The following is a 17,323-nucleotide window of genomic DNA, read 5'->3' on the forward strand; positions in this document are numbered from 1 at the left end:
CAGTCAAAGCCGCTGTTGTAAGTCCTTAATCCTCATGCCTTTTAACTACTACTTACTCTGACTTGTGCCTTGAATTGCATGGTTTGCAGCCAATGTCTATTACTCTTTTCAATTTTATACACAACTAGCGGGGTTACCCGCGCATTTGCGCGGCTATATTTTCTGTATATTGCTATGTCATGTTCTTTTCTTTACCTATTTTATTTCGTGTTATTGGCATTAAATTTTGATACATCTATGTCCTTATTTTCTACTACGTTAGTGTCAAAGATCTTGACGTGTCACATTGAAAGACCAAATATTCCGATACTATTCTCTATCCTTTTGTGTTCCTCTCGTTCTAACCCGTTGATATTTTGTCACAGTTTGTTTTATTGTATTTAGAAAACATGTAATATTCACGGCCTATAACTGAACCTTATTGTCCATTAATACTATATCGTACACGATCCACAAGTTTTGAGGTCTTCCTGTCTTACTCTAATCCTCTATTATTTCCAATCGAATATACTTAATTGTTGGTAAATGGTATCAAAACTGATAAAATCTTATTTATGCCATTAATAACTTGCTACTTTTTTTATTGTGCCCACAATATTATATTCTTTACCAGTATATTCCAAGGAATCCAAAGTTATCCGGTATAGTTTTTTATCAAAGTAGCAATCAAATATCAAAAATTATACAAAGAAATAGTTATTCGTTATACTTGAACCTTACATGTAAAAGTGTGCCATGTTCTTTATCCACGCACAAAAGACTTGTCTACTATTATAGTTATGTGTCATGTTGTGTCTAACGTTTTTATCTTTTAATCGCAGCCATTATAGTTAGAATCAACAGATGAGTTTTTTTTATACTTTCATCTGATGAGTTTTTTTCTTTTGATATTTGAATTTATTAATCAGGTCTAGAATTTGTTTATTTTCATTTCATGGTACATAGTTTATAATTATGTGTACTGAACACCATGTATACCCTATGTTTTTCCACAATGTTATATATTTTAGGTATCTCCAATTGCTCAGCCATATTTTTATCGGCTGTCATTCTATTGCATGTTTATAGTCCATCAAAGCAATAACAAATTATGTGTTAAACAGAACTCATTAGAGAAAAAAAATCCATGATGCATGTAGCTATATTATGTGTTAATAAGGTTGATGCTTGAAATTCTTGAGACCCATCATGTGCCAATACATGCAGTCTGGTACACTTCCTTGCACGTCTAACCCATTGGTTTTTTACTTGTCAATTATTCATTCTTTCTCAATGTTATGCATGTCGGATACTTATTTGTAACCGGATACTTTCATACCGCTTTGAGGTATGATATATTAGAAAAGAACTCTGAAAACACTGAGCATAAAACGTCTAATATTTATGAACAAAGGGAGTACATACTTTATTTTAGTTATTTATTGTAGTTGTTCAGATTTAGTCAGTCTGTATGGTACATTTATAATTTGAATGGACCAAACTAATTTGGCTCGTACTTAAAGTTTGGAAACTAATACGTTACGTGCATACAAAAGTTTATCCTGTCCGTGTACGTGTGCCTTATCATAACGTAATATTACATGCATCTGCTGTAAATCTGGACGATTTAAATACATGATTAGTAGATCATATATAAAGGCTTGCCCCACAAATATGCATGATTAAAATATATGATTACTGAAATCACACGGAAGCTTGACCCACAGGAAAAAACATGTAAAATTTGGTTGAAGGCAATACCATTTTTTTGCGAGGGAAAGACACTAACTTTTATCAGCGCTTTTGATGAGTTGACGTAGAGAAAAAAAATCCATGATGCATGTAGCTATATTATGTGTTAATAAGGTTGATGCTTAAAATTCTTGAGACCCATCATGTGCCAATACATGCAGTCTGGTACACTTCCTTGCACGTCTAACCCATTGGTTTTTTACTTGTCCATTATTCATTCTTTCTCAATGTTATGCATGTCGGGATACTTATTTGTAACCGGATACTTTCATACCGCTTTGAGGTATGATATATTAAAAAAGAACTCTGAAAACACTGAGCATAAAACGTCTAATATTCATGAACAAAGGGCGTACATACTTTATTTTAGTTATTTATTGTAGTTGTTCAGATTTAGTCAGTCTGTATGGTACATTTATAATTTGAATGGACCAAACTAATTTGGCTCGTACTTAAAGTTTGGAAACTAATACGTTACCTGCATACAAAAGTTTATCCTGTCCGTGTACGTGTGCCTTATCATAACGTAATATTACATGCATCTGCTGTAAATCTGGACAATTTAAATACATGATTAGTAGATCATATATAAAGGCTTGCCCCACAAATATGCATGATTAAAATATATGATTACTGAAATCACACGGAAGCTTGACCCACAGGAAAAAGCATGTAAAATTTGGTTGAAGGCAATACGATTTTTTTGCGAGGGAAAGACACTAACTTTTATCAGCGCTTTTGATGAGTTGAGGTAGAAAAGCACATATATTGAGTTGTAAAGTAAATACACATATACGTATTTAGTCCGGACTCTAGGTTTTCTTTTCTCCATTGTGTTTTGCTTGTCCGGCCGATTCCTTTTTTTATTGTCTGTCTGGCCGACTCCAATACATGTACGTGTGCCTATAGGACTCCTTGATTAGTGCGCCTCCTGGATTCCTTCTCTGAGTCTTACATCGCTCACGATGTGTATATGGACGTGTTCTCTAAAGCTAATCCAGCCGTTCTTTTAAGCTCTTTTTTACGGTCAGATCTTAGCCGTTCGTTTTCTATCGTTTTAAGTATATAATAGATAGATTGTCTTAGCGCATTGCACCTTACAAGGTTTAAAAGGGACGAGTGATGTTCCTTCAATCTTGACCCGTAATCTAGTTCCGTGCTGGACTTGCCCACACAATGTTACAATTGTCTATTTGTCTGTTCTCAGTTGTTTTGTGATATGAATGATGTCATACTATGCTTACCGTATTATAAACTTTGTCTCTTTATCCTTAGCGTTCAATACAATGTGAAGAAATAGACAATACATTAGCGATGGTACATGGTCATATTTTTGGAACCTGGTTCTATTATGTACTTTGCAATAAAATACAACTAATATTTTACATGGGTTCACCAGAATAAGTTCAGTATATAGACCAAAGCTATTTTGTTTGGTTTTGCTGCCTCCTTAATATCTTCTGTTCTGGTACTACTAATTTAAAACCTCAACTTTTCAGCAAGCTATGAAAAAAATGGTGGAACCGCCACCTTCTGAAGGTGGCGAGGCAATTATAACCGCAATGTCAGCTCTTGCTGCAGTGGGTCAGTACCTGTCCACTAACAGTGCCAAAAGCATGTTCCTGCGTAATACTGGGTTGGTTGTTAAGGCAATATCGTCCAAACTGCCTCATGATCAAGATATGCAAGCTCAAAGCAATGTTGTATCTGCGCTCCAGACACAAGTCCATTCCCTAACAGAGGCCCTTTGTGAAACAAGGAGAAACATTGCTCAATGTCATCAAGATATGCATGGTTTTGAAACCAGACTATCAAACATTTGCTATGTTGTTCAGGAGCCTAGGGGAAATGAAGGCGAGGGTTATGGTGCTCCATCAGACAATACAACATGAAAACGTAACAGTCAAGTCAAATGAACCGAGCTTCTGAACTTCTGGTGGTGCATTTATCTGCTAGACTGTTAAGTTTTATGCCAACCTTCCTTTTGTTATATAGTTGTAATTTGTTTTGGTGCGATACAAAAGTTATTCTTAACGTGCAGCCACCGGCTGAAGAAAACAGCAAGCCATTTTTGTATAGTGTAGGGTGTTCCCTATATTTGCACCGGTGGCGATCTTTGATGCCGAGTGGATGTAATTTGTGCAATCGCCTTAATAGCCTAGCATTAGTTTCGGCCTTATTTATTTCCTAGGCTTTTTTCCCTGGTTTGCTAGTGGCCGCAACTACCCATGGGACATATACGGGCCGCAGGATCCATGGGTCTCCTACGGGCCATCGATAAATGGGCCTGTAATCGGTGGGCCTTGGGCCGTCGATAAATGGGCCTGTAATCGGTGGGCCTTGGGCCGTCGATAATTGGGTCTGTAATCGGTGGGCCTCGGGCCGTCGGATAAATGGGTCTACATGGGCCGTAATCGAGCGTAATTGGTATCGGCCCAGCATGGTAACGGGCCGTTAACAGGCTGTAGGACTGCAAAAGTTTAATTCTGTCACAGGCATAACGGGTCGTTAATGGGCCAGAATATAGGACGGGCTGGCCAGAAACCGGTCGACTCTTGCCATGGGCCGAATTTGGCCCATTAGGGTAACAGGCCAGTAATGGGCCGACTCTTGCCATGGGCCGAATTTGGCCCATTTGTGGAACATGCCAGTAACGGGCCGACTCTTGCCATGGGCCTAATTTGGCCCATTAGGGGAGCAGGCCAGTAACGGGCCGAAAGTAATTGAGGGGCCAAAAGGAGCCCAAGAACGTATGGGCCGTCAATAGGCCGAAAGCTAACACGGGCTGGAAATGGACCATATAAATCACGGGTCGTTAACAGGTACAAAGAAAATTACTGTTCATTATGGGCTTGAGTCTCCATGGGCCTGTAAAGGGCCGAAAGATACGAAGGCCTCATATGGGCCGAAAGACGTCGTGGGCCATACATGGGCCAAAAGTGAAATGGGCTGGTGTTATATTCGACGGCCCACATGACGTTGTTGGGCCGATTTCCTTTAGTGCCTAACGGGCCGTGAGTTAACGGGCCATAAAATGGGTTATTTGCAAAGAGACCGTTAACAGGATTTTCATGGGCCAGCCCGTTAACTTTTGACCAAGTCAAACGGGCCGGCTTTGTAAGCTAAATGGGCCTTGGTGGGCCGTGGCACGTGTCAACATATGATAGGCGCCTATCTGACCCACTGACAAGCTGACACGTGTTTCGTCTGGCCAATAAGAATTTTACACATGGAAATTTCCCATTGGTCGGGGCTATTAACGGGTTATCGGATCCAAAACCCGACCCGACAGCTTAACGGTGTTCCGTTACGGTGGATGCCACGTGTCGGTCACCCTTGACGAAAGCACTTCTGTGACACGCGATTTATCGTCGTGGAAGTGGACACTTCCGTGATGATAATTTTGGTAATGTCATGGAACACTTCTACGACAGCACAGGTATGACTATCTTGATTCTGTCATAAAATCGTCATGGGTGTACATGCATGACAGAAAACGCGACCTACTATGACAAAACGTATCATCACGGAAGTATATTTTTTTTGTAGTGTGTCTATATAAACCGGAGGGTTTAGTTCCATAGGACAACAACAATCAGAATCATATGCTAGCTTCTAGGGTTTAGCCTCTACGATCTCGTGGTAGATCAACTCTTGTAATACTCATATCATCAAGATCAATCAAGCAGGAAGTAGGGTATTACCTCTATTGAGAGGGCCCGAACCTGGGTAAAACATTGTGTCCCCTGCCTCCTGTTACCATTAGCCTTAGACGCACAGTTCGGGACCCCCTATTTGAGATCCGCCGGTTTTGACACCGACAGCTGGCTCCTGGTTGAATCTAGGGTCTCCTGGCGGCAAGATCCTAGGTCTAGGAGAAGTGCTGAAGTGGGTTGGGATGCTAGGCCCCTAGGCTGGGCTAACTAGCAACTCTTTTGGTACTTGGCTGATTTGAACTAGGGGTCTCATGTCAAACTTTTGAAAATTAGCAAGCTAAATGAGTTAGCTCGTGAAACTCGTTTGCTTGCTCGTTAAGCTTAACGAGCAAAAAACACTCTTCGGCTTGGTTCATTAACTAATGAGCACGAGCTGAAATGAGCCGAACTACCGACCGCTCATTATGCTCGCGAGCTTCGAGCTCTTTGTCCAGCCCTCCCATAAAGAAGTCTATCCTAAAAAAACATGGAGGAAACAATATATTTCAGTCCTCCCGTCGCGTACTTGCATATGTCTGATTCCCCTCCCCCCTCCCCCCTCCACCGATTTGCTGGTTCCTCTATCTCCCTTGTGACTTGGCGGGACTGACATGTCCGCTCATTCCCTGTGTCCCTCCAACTCGCCGTTGCCATCGTTGATTGCTCCGGTGTCTTGCTTCGTCACATCCCAATCGACGACATGAATTACCCGCAGCCACCGTGCTTCGGATTTCATGTGTCGCCGCCCTAATTGGTGATGTCGCCTCATCCTCCTAAACCTCCCGCTGCTATATTTCCCCCACTGCGCTAACTCCTTCCGCCTTTCACGTGAAGAGGAAGCGGCAAGGGACCCACGCCACCCATGGAGTTGTGACTGCCACCGTGCTGCATTCTTTTGTCGTGCTCCCTCCTATCTCGGGAGCCAACTCGAGGACAGACTGAAGGAAATATGCCCTAAAGGCAATCATAAAGTTGTTATTTTGTATTTCCTTATTTCATGATAAATGTGTATTATTCATGCTAGAATTGTATTAACATGAAACTTGATACATGTGTGGATACATAGACGAAAACACCGTGTCCCTAGTAAGCCTCTACTAGACTAGCTCATTAATCAAAGATGTTTAAGTTTCCTAACCATAGACATGTGTTGTCATTTGATGAACGGGATCACATCATTAGGAGAATGATGTGATGGACAAGACCCATTCATTAGCTTAGCATTATGATTGTTCAGTTTTATTGCTATTGCTTTCTTCATGTCAAATACATATTCCTCCGACTATGAGATTATGCAACTCCCGGATACCGGAGGAATGCCTTGTGTGCTATCAAACGTCACAACATAACTAGGTGATTATAAAGATGCTCTACAGGTATCTCCGAAGGTGTTTGTTGGGTTGGCATAGATCGAGATTAGGATTTGTCACTTCGAGTATCGGAGAGGTATCTCTGGGCCCTCTCGGTAATGCACATCATAAAAAGTCTTGCAAGCAAAGTTACTAATGAGTTAGTTGCAGGATGATGCATTACGGAACGAGTAAATAGACTTTTCGGTAACGAGATTGAACTAGGTATGAAGATACCGACGATCGAATCTCGGGCAAGTAGCACACCGATGACAGATGGAATAACGTATGTTGTCACAACGGTTCGACCGATAAAGATTTTCGTAGAATATGTGGGAGCCAATATGAGCATCTAGGTTCCGATATTGGTTATTAACCAAAGAGGTGTCTCAGTCATGTCTACATAGTTCTCAAACCCGTAGGGTCCGCACGCTTAAAGTTTGATGACGATTTTGTGTTATATGAGTTATGTGATTTGGTGACTGAATGTTGTTCGGAGTCCCGGATGAGATCACGGACATAATTAAAGAGGAGTCTCTAAATGGTATAGTGGTAAAGATTTATATATAGGAAGATAGTATTCGGAAATCGGAAGTGTTACGGGGTGTATCGGGTACATATCAGAGTATTGGGAGGTTACCAGAACCACCCGAGGGAATAATGGGCCTTATGGGCCATAGGAGGGGAGCACACCAGCCCACAAGGGGTGGCGCCTCCCCCCCTAAGGAAGGAGGCCGAATAGGAGAAGGAGGAGGGGGTTCGCTCCCCCCTTTCCTTCCTCCTCCCTCTCTTCCCTTTTTCCCCCTTCGGGTAAAAGGAAAGGGGTGAATTGGAATAGGGACCCCAAGTAGGATTCCACCTACTTGGGGCGCCCAAGGTAGCTCCCCTCCCCCTCCCACCTATATATACATGGGGAGGGGGCGCCTAGAACATAGATCAACTATTGTTAGCCGTGTGCGGGGGGCCCCTCCATAGTTTATGCCTCCGGTCATATTCTCGTAGTGCTTAGGCGAAGCCCTGCGCGGATTACTTCACCATCACCGTCACCATGCCATCGTGTTGACGGAACTCTTCTACTTCCTTGACACCCTACTGGAACAAGAGTTCAAGGGACATCATCGAGCTGAATGCGTGCAGAACTCGGAGGTGTCGTACGTTCGGTACTTGATCGGTCGGAATGAGAAGAAGTTTGACTACATCAACCGCGTTGGCAAACGCTTCCGCTTTCGGTCTACGAGGGTACGTAGACACACTCTCCCCTCTCATTTCTATGCATCTCCTACATAGATCTTGCGTGAGCGTAGGAATTTTTTGAAATTGCATGCTATGTTCCCCATCAGTGGTATCCGAGCCAGGTCTATGCATAGATGATATGCATGAGTAGACCACAAAGAGTTGTGGGCGGTGATCGTCATACTGCTTACCACCAATGTCTTACTTTGATTCGGCGGTATTGTTGGATGAAGCGGCCCGGACCAACCTTACATGACCACATTCATGAGACCGGTTCCACCGACAGACATGCAACTAGTTTTGCATAAAAGTGGCTGGTGGGTGTCTGTTTCTCCTACTTTAGTTTAATCGAATTTGACTGCGGCCGGTCCATGTTGAAGGTTAAAACAACAAACTTGATAAATCAACATTGTGGTTTTTGTGCTATAGGTAAGAACGGTTCTTGCTAGAAGCCCATAGCAGCCACGTAAAACTTGCAACAACAAAGTAGAGGATGTCTAACTTGTTTTTGCATGGTATGTGTTGATGTGTTATGGTCAAGACATGATGTGATATACGTTGTTGTATGAGATGATCATGTTTTGTAGAAGTTATCGGCAACTGGCAGGAGCCTTATGGTTGTCGCTTTATTGTATGAAATGCAAATGCCATGTAATTACTTTACTTTATCACTAAGCGGTAGCGATAGTTGTAGAAGCAATTGTTTGCGAGATGACCATGAAGCTACGATGGAGATCAAGGTGTCGAGCCGGTGACAATGGATATCATGATGATGCTTTGGAGATAAAGATCAAAAGCACAAGATGTTGATGGCCATATCATGTCACATATTTTGATTGCATCTCATGTTTATCTTTATGCATCTTATTTTGCTTAGTACGGCGGTAGCATTATAAGATGATCCCTTAACCAAATTTCAAGGCATAAGTGTTCCCCCCGAGTATGCACTATTGCGACAGTTCTTCGTGTTGAGACACCACGTGATGATTGGGTGTGATAGGCTCTACGTTCATATACAACTGGTGCAAGACAATTTTGCACATGCGGAATACTCGGATTAAACTTGACGAGAGTAGCATGTACAGACATGGCCTCGGAACACTGGAGACCGAAAGGTCGAACGTGAATCATATAGTAGATTATTGACTCTAGTCACTACAAAAAATACACTTCCATGATGATACGTGTTTGTCACAGTAGGTCGCGTTTTTTGTCATGCATGTACATCCATGACAAATTTATGACAGAATCAAGATAGTCATACATGTGCTGTTGTAGAAGTGTTCCATGACATTACCAAAATTATCATCATGGAAGTGTCCACTTCCATGACGATAAATCGTGCGTCATAGAAGTGCTTTCGTCAAGGGTGACCGACACGTGGCTTCCACCGTAACGGAACGCCGTTAAGCTATCGGGTCGGGTTTTGGATCCGATAACCCGTTAACAGCCCCGACCAATGGGGATTTTCCACGTGTAAAATCATCATTGGCTGGAGGAAACACATGTCGGCTCATCGTTGGGACAGATGTCATCCACTCATTGGACAGAAGGCGAATATGATACGTCAACACATGGCATGGCCCAACAGTGGCCCATTCCTGTGAAAAGGCCGGCCCGTTTGACTTGGTCAAAAGGTGGCGGGCCGGCCCATGGAAAGCCTGTTAACGGCATGTTTGCGTATAGCCCATTTATAGCCCGCTAACCCAAGGCCCATTACGCCCTATCCGAATTAGGCCCAGTAGCGTCATCTGGGCCATCCAATATGATTCCAGCCCGTTTTCACTTCTGGCCCATGTATGGCCCATGACGTCTTTCGGCCCATATGAGGCCCTTTGTAACTATTGCCCCATTGACAGCTCGTGTTGAAACTAGCCCGTAATGAATAGTGTATCACTTTACACCCAAAAACGGGCCATGGTGAAACTGGCCCGTAATGAACAGTGTATCACTTTATACCCATTAACGGCCCGTTATTCCATTGGGCAGTTTCCAGTCCAAGTTATCTTACGGCCTTCTGAGGGCCCATTTATTCTTGGGCTCATTTGCAGCATTCGGTTACTTACGGCCCGTTACTGTCATTTTCTGCTTGTGGGCCAAATTCAGCCCGTCGTTACAGTCGGCCCGTTTGTGGACCGTTAATCTGTTGGGCCATTTTCATAGCATCACAAAATACGGCCTATTAACGGCCCATTATGGTGAGCCCATAAAACGTACGATTTCCATTAAAGGCCCGTCTACGGCCCATTAAAGGCCCGTAAAATACCCATAAATGAGTCGGCCCTTACAAGGCCCATGGTTCCTATGAGACGTAGAAGGCCCATGGATCCTACGAGACGTAGAAGGCCCATGGATCCTACGGCCCACTGAAGGCCCATGGATCCGACGGCCCACTGAAGGCCCATGGATCCGACGGTCCACTAAAGGCCCATGGAACCGACGGCCCACTGAAGGCCCATGGAGCCGACGGCTCACTGAAGGACCATGGAGCCGACGGCCCGTACATGGCCCATGGGATCGTACGGCCCGTGAAGGGCCATGGTCGGGCGAGTTGGCCCCCGTTTGAACGATATAGCATATTCAAAGAATTACTATCAACTCTAAAAAGCATACACTATACAACAAAGAGATCAAGGCATAGAAAGGTAGAATAATCCTACACTGTACAATAAAGAAATTATAGCCGATTATACCCACTGGGCATTATGGTTCGGCACAGGTGTTAATAAAGCATACACAAACAGCAAATTGCATACACTGGGCAAATACAGCTCATACATCATGGACGCGCATCAACTTAACTCCATTTGAACTATAATTGATTGGCCAGATTCAGGTAGCACAAATTTCAGTCTGCAAAATCTCCAATTCCTTCATGGTTACCTCAGTGTCTTGTTTCATTTTTTTGACTCTTGCATCTAATACCAGTATGTCCAGTCTCAACATGTTGATTAAATGTTGATAATCATGTACACATTGTCTTGCCACCTCCAGTTGATGCTCGAGAACATCAGCACATTCCAATTCCAATCCATAATCATTCGGTAATGGCCCCGCCGCACTGCTCGCAGATCTTTGTCTTGATGTCACTTCATCCTAAAATGTTTCTGTAAGTACACATGACTAGGGCAAAAATATAGTTACAACAGTGAAGCGAGCAAGACACTATTTTGTACTACATGGCAAAATAGGACTAACAATAATGTTACACGTCATGAAGCATAAGCAGGTGATATTTTAAAAATTATAAGAAAGATAGTCTGTGCAGCCTGCATACAGAAATCCCTCTTAGTTCACCAGAGGAGCATGATGTTGGGGCCCAATTGAAAACACAGACAAGTTACAAATTTAGACAGCACGTTGCGTATAAGCAAGCAGTTGGCCATTCTGTATCTCAATTAAAGTCTTAGGGAGCATAATGAACAGGAGAGGGTTTCATACAAACATACTACAGTAGGCAAAACTATGCAATCATTAGCGTAGTATAAACTAGATTGTGAGCCTCATGCAATAATAATTGGTTAATAGACTTCAAAGCTTCAGGCACACTTCAGCAGAGTAATTAAATGGTAAGGCCTTTAATTATGTCTACTAATAGTTATACAAGTACTGAACATTAGGCATGATTATTTGGGTATCTCATTAACTAAGGACAAATAAAGCAATTGAAAAGAGCAAATTAACTATGCCTGAAACAAACAAGGAATTGAACTGTTGAGTTGCATACAGTGACTTACCTTAGCAGGTTGAAGAGGCTCAGCGCAGCTCCTACTTCTCTTGCAAGGCTTCTTCCTAACATCTTGTACTTGGAAATCCTCAATCGTATCTTCATTGCACCCCCTCTGCAAGGTGACACAAACTAGTTACTCAAACAACACCACATAATGAAACATGCTGCATCTCTTGCACTTGCACACAATGAAATGAGCATTTACTATGTCTGCACTATGTAAAAACTAGGCATACCTTCGAACTAGATCTCCGGGTACTCTTGGAGAGCCTACTGTAGTGTACAGCCAAACCTTTATGTCACCTATGAGTTAGACAAGGCCCCACTACAGCAGCCCTTAGTGTTTAAATCGTTGACAAGCTCTATTAGAGTGTTAGGTCAAGAACAACAAGTAATCAAAGCAAACAGTCCTAGTATGGCTGGCTGATGCAAACAAGCAATTGAACAGATGTGTGAGCAAATCTTACATATCAAGAAAAGAAGCAAAGAAGGAGGCTTAAAGACCATCACTTGACTGACCAGCTTTAAAAGGGGCATTTAAACATCATGTGCAACATATGAACTAACATAAACATTGCATATTCTAGATTCTACAATGGAATGCACATGTATTAGGTTATGCCATGTATGATGATGCCTAAATGTACAAATAGCAGGCAGGAGTGATTCATCATTGCACGCACAATTGAATTGCAGGTTAAGGGCCATTTCGATTCCGCCTTTTCAGGGCATATTGTCAAAATAAGCCATAAAAGATGTAAAGAAGTCATTTTTGAGTTATGGGCTTGGGCTTAACTAATTTCGCTTTGGAGGGGGTGTTTTGGGTAGAACCTCACTAAAAATTGAAGGGAATGGGGAATAGTGAAATGACTCTGTTGTCTGCCTATATTACACTCAAAATGCAACTACTGACGCCTGTGTCACACCTGACCCTCAAGTAAAAACAAACACGCAAGCATTCATTGCCTGCCCGCTTGCATCTCCTCTCCCCTTTCCCTCTAGCTCGATCCCCTGCCTGCAGCACTAGGGTTCCCCTCATTCTCATGGTCTCCAGCAGCTGCTCCACTATGGTTCGTCCAACGCACTACTCTGGTGGGCGCTGCACAACTACGGCTGATGCAACACTATAGCAGAAGGCACCTTATCCCCCTCCCCTCCTCCCAGGCCATGGTCTTGAGGTGCTGTTGAAGGATGAGCTAATCCAATAAGGTGAGGATCTCCTCTGATATTTTGCCAAATTTTCATTCTGATCCACTATACAATGAATTGCTATGAGCTGCTTCTGCTGCTGCTATATGATGCATTGCTATGAGCTACTCCTGCTGCTGCTATATGATGAATTGCTATGAGTTGCTGCTGCTGTATGATGAGTTGCTATGAGCTACTGCTACTGCTATATGATGAATTGCTATGAGATGTTGTTGCTGCTATATGATGAGTTGCTATAAGCTGCTCCTGCTACTGCTATATGATGAATTGCTATGAGCTGCTCCTGTTGCTGCTATATGATGAATTGCTATGAGCTGCTCCTGCTACTGTTATATGATGAATTGCTATGAGTTGCTGCTAGTATATGATGAATTGCAGACTGCTACTGCTGTATGATGAGTTGCTATGAGCTGCTGCTGCTGCTGCTATATGATGCTTTCAGGTGGTGCTGCTATATGATAATAATCAGCCACTTGGACCATCGAATTTCAATAAATAATTGTTCTTCATTTAAATGTGGGTCATGCGTTCTTCGTTTAAATTAGGCAATGGGATCTCTATGGAAAACATTTACCAAAGTAGATTGTGCCAAGTAGATGGTATCTTTGTATTTGCATTTTGAGCAAATAGTGATGGTCTGTTTTCCCATCATATTAATTAGTGCACTTGGTTCAATTTGTGATGTTTGCAAGTCAAATTAATTTCCATATGGCAGCAAAATGAAAAAAAATATAATGCAATCTAGACTTTCCACTGATCATGCCAAAGATAAGCTGAAAACGCAATGAAAAGAACTGGTTGGCTTATTACATGGAGCTTATATTCACATGTGCTTATTTTCTTAGGATAACTTGTAATAACTGTCCCTAAGAAACTTGGCTAATTGAACTGGCATACAAATAACTGCAATGGAGGAGTGATGTACCATAGCACACTGTATAGGCTCACCGCTGCCTCTCCTTTTTTGCGATGTTCCATGAAATTGCCACATACATGTTGTACTTTTTCATTGTGTAACCCTATCTGCAAGTTGACATGGCTAATTTCAGACATCTCTACATGATACTACATTGCATATCCCTTTCGCATATTTAAACCACCAATTAACGATTGTGTGCGTACCATAAACTAGCCATGACTCTGTATGCTGGACTAGCAGGCACTCTAAGGGAGCCTAATGTAGTGCACTGGAATTCCTACATGCCACCTACGATTTTGTGTAATGTACTGCCCCTGTTCCTAAATATATGTCTTTGTAGAGATTCCAGTATGGACCACATACAAATGTATATAGATGCATTTTTGAGTGTAGATTCACTCATTTTGCTCCGTATGTAGCCTATAGTGGAATCTCTAGAAAGACTTATATTTAGGAACGGAGGTATGAGGTAGTATCATGTATGACATGTACATATCTAATTTAGCAGCCAGTAGTAGAAATCATTGTCTGCACAAAGGGATTACTGGTCGAAAATCCTAGCAAAGCACGCTGACAGGCACAGAACAATACAAGAGAGAGAGATGCGCTTACAAGATCATAGCAATGCCTCAGTCCAGGATCTTGGTTGGCCAAGCTGTTAGATCCAGAAGAAACATCGTCCTTGTAGTTTTTGCCATCTGCATAATAGGTAACAGCGACCGGTTAGTATATTTGAAGTACATCGGGCAGGTGATGCTGGACGGGTTTAAAGATGACAAGTACCTAGGCCGTGGCGGGTGCTTGGCATCTCTCCAGACTGTGGGAATCAGGTTAGAAATGTCAAGGGTGATGACGCTGCGCTGGCTGACGGGGTCAGGTAAGGAGATCTAGAACCGTTGAGTAGGGTGTTTGTGGAGCGGCTCTGGTAGGGTGGACTACGGTGTGCGCGAAGCGGATCTGTGGCCGTGGACGAGGGCGTAGGTGAAGCTGCTCCGATGGTTGGGTTAAGGATGGCGTCGACGACGCGGATCTGTGGCCGTGGACGGGGCGTCAGAAGCTGCTCCGATGGTTGGGTTAAGGATGGTGTCGATGACGCGGATCTGCGGCCGTGGACGGGGCGTCAGAAGCTGCTCCGGTGGTTGGGTTAAGGGTGGTGTCAATGATGCCGATCTGCGGCCGTGGATGTGGCGTCAGAAGCTGCTCCGGTAGGTTGGATGAGGGTGTGAGGAAGCGGATCTGAGGCCGTGGACTTGTGAGTTGGCAAAGCAGCCCCGGTAGGGTTGAGAATGGTGTGGGCGAAGCTACTTCGGTATGGTTGACGATGGTGTCGGCGAAGCGGCTTTGGTAGGGTTGAGGAAGGTGTCGGCGAAGAGGATCAGAGGCCATCGACGGGGGCGTCGGTCGGGCGGCTCCGGGGGGTGTGCACGAGGCATCTCCAGTGGGGAGTACGAATGAGCCGCTGCAGATGCGCGGCGGTTGACGAGAGTACCGGTGAAGCAGATCCGGCATCGTGGACATGACCGGCACGGAATGGGCTGTGGTACAGTGCTGGATGAGCAGTCTACTTGTTTCTAGGGGAGGTGGGAGGGGTAGATGCGGCCGCAGAAGCAGATCCGGCGAGGTGGACGCCGCTGGCAGTGAATGGGCTATGGTACGCTGGTGGATGAGCAGTCTAGGGTTTCGAGAGGGGAGGGGAGAAGGGGCGATGAAGTACGGACGGCGTGATGTAAGATGCTCTGGTGCTGTGGAGTTAGTCGTTTTTGCGGGAGGGGAGAGGAAATGGGGGTGCCGTGTAGTGGGGGGAACCGGAAGTTACCAAAGCAGCCCCGACCTATCATGTAGATGAGGGCGGTATTGTAACTGTTGGTCTCCGTGCACCAAGGACAAAAGGGGGATTTCACATGCTAAAGACTAAGGTGGCGGAAATTTTAGAAGGAGGCAGGAGATTTTGCTGCCCGCGGGATCATTCGTATCTGATTTCAACTTATTTTGGACCGTGCTAGCGAGAAGGTCATGCTAGACTGTGTACACGGGGCACACGTCAGCAGTTAATAACTGGTGTGAAGTCCACACCAGAAAAAAAGACAATAACTCGGGATGATGCGCCGATAACTTGGACGTTCACACGGGCGCGGCCAATCGTACGGGTGTAGTGGCGGGTTCACAAAAAAAGGGATCAAACGCTCAGCCTATGTATTTCTCGTGTAAATAGATAATTTAGTGCCATTGGTCATTTACGTTAAACATAATGCATTGACGTGTTAGTGTAGAGGCGCACAAAAAGAAATGGATATTGTAGTCAGCTACTTAAAAGTGTTACCTCATATTATTACATAGCCTCCATTTCATAAATTGCGTACCCATTGAATTCATATATGAATATTACATAAATTACTTCAAAATAGAAACTTAAATCATCCAAGACTAATGAATTTGAATGCAAGAGTAACAGTGGTGCATGTACATGATAGCTACATTGGTTGTTTGAAGAAACATCACTGTAACTTTGGCATGCACAACTGAAAAGGTTTATTTAAATAGAAAAAAATGTGATATGTGAGTGTCCAATCTTTATAGCGTTGAATCGATATTGTACCTTTGGCCACGATACGAAGTAGATATTGACTTATGTTCAAGCGATGCACGTCCACGATCGCTAGATAGTGATACGTGAATGAATTGTGCAATATCTCTCACACACATACATATCTCATTTCCATGTGGGCATCGGAATCACGCACACGCACTTCGTGTATTTCTCTCCCTCCGTCAGGGTTAAATTCGTCTTTCTACCCCGTCCTACAAGTCTCTCACACTGAAACACACACGCTCTCTATGTCTAACATGCCCACCCCTTTAATTCCGCCCACCCACAACCACTAATGTCTCAAAGTATAATAATGTCTCTCACACATATGCTATCTACCTATCCATTAATATAGCTAGATATGTGTCACACAAACTCCTTCTCCCTACTAGCAAGATGCCCATGCGTTGCATGGAACATCAAGATGCATTTGTATGAGAAGTGTATCTTGTGGGACAAAAGGATGAACGACGGAATGCCTTATTTGCAAATGCGGAGAGGGGTGTGGGTATGTTTTTGCAAAATTGCCATAGTTTCCTTCCTATCGATCGGATATAAATCGGATGGCCTATATTGTAGGATGGCAGGAACACCATCATCACCAACTCTATTTTTTATAAGAAGTAGAGATATGTGAGTGTCACTGCCCCCCCCCCCCACACACACCCACACACCCACACTTCCCAACATCGAAGGAGTAGGGTGACACCTCGATCTTGATACTAATCTATCGATTGGCTTCTCTCTCAAACATACACACACACTACCCAGCACCGAAGGAGTAGGGTGGCACATCGATCTTGATAATAATCTATCTACTCCTCTTTCAAACACACACACACACACACACTCGCTAGTTGTACCTCTGTG

This window comes from Triticum dicoccoides, chromosome 7B, assembly GCF_002162155.2.
Source record: "Triticum dicoccoides isolate Atlit2015 ecotype Zavitan chromosome 7B, WEW_v2.0, whole genome shotgun sequence".
Lineage (NCBI taxonomy): Eukaryota > Viridiplantae > Streptophyta > Magnoliopsida > Poales > Poaceae > Triticum > Triticum dicoccoides.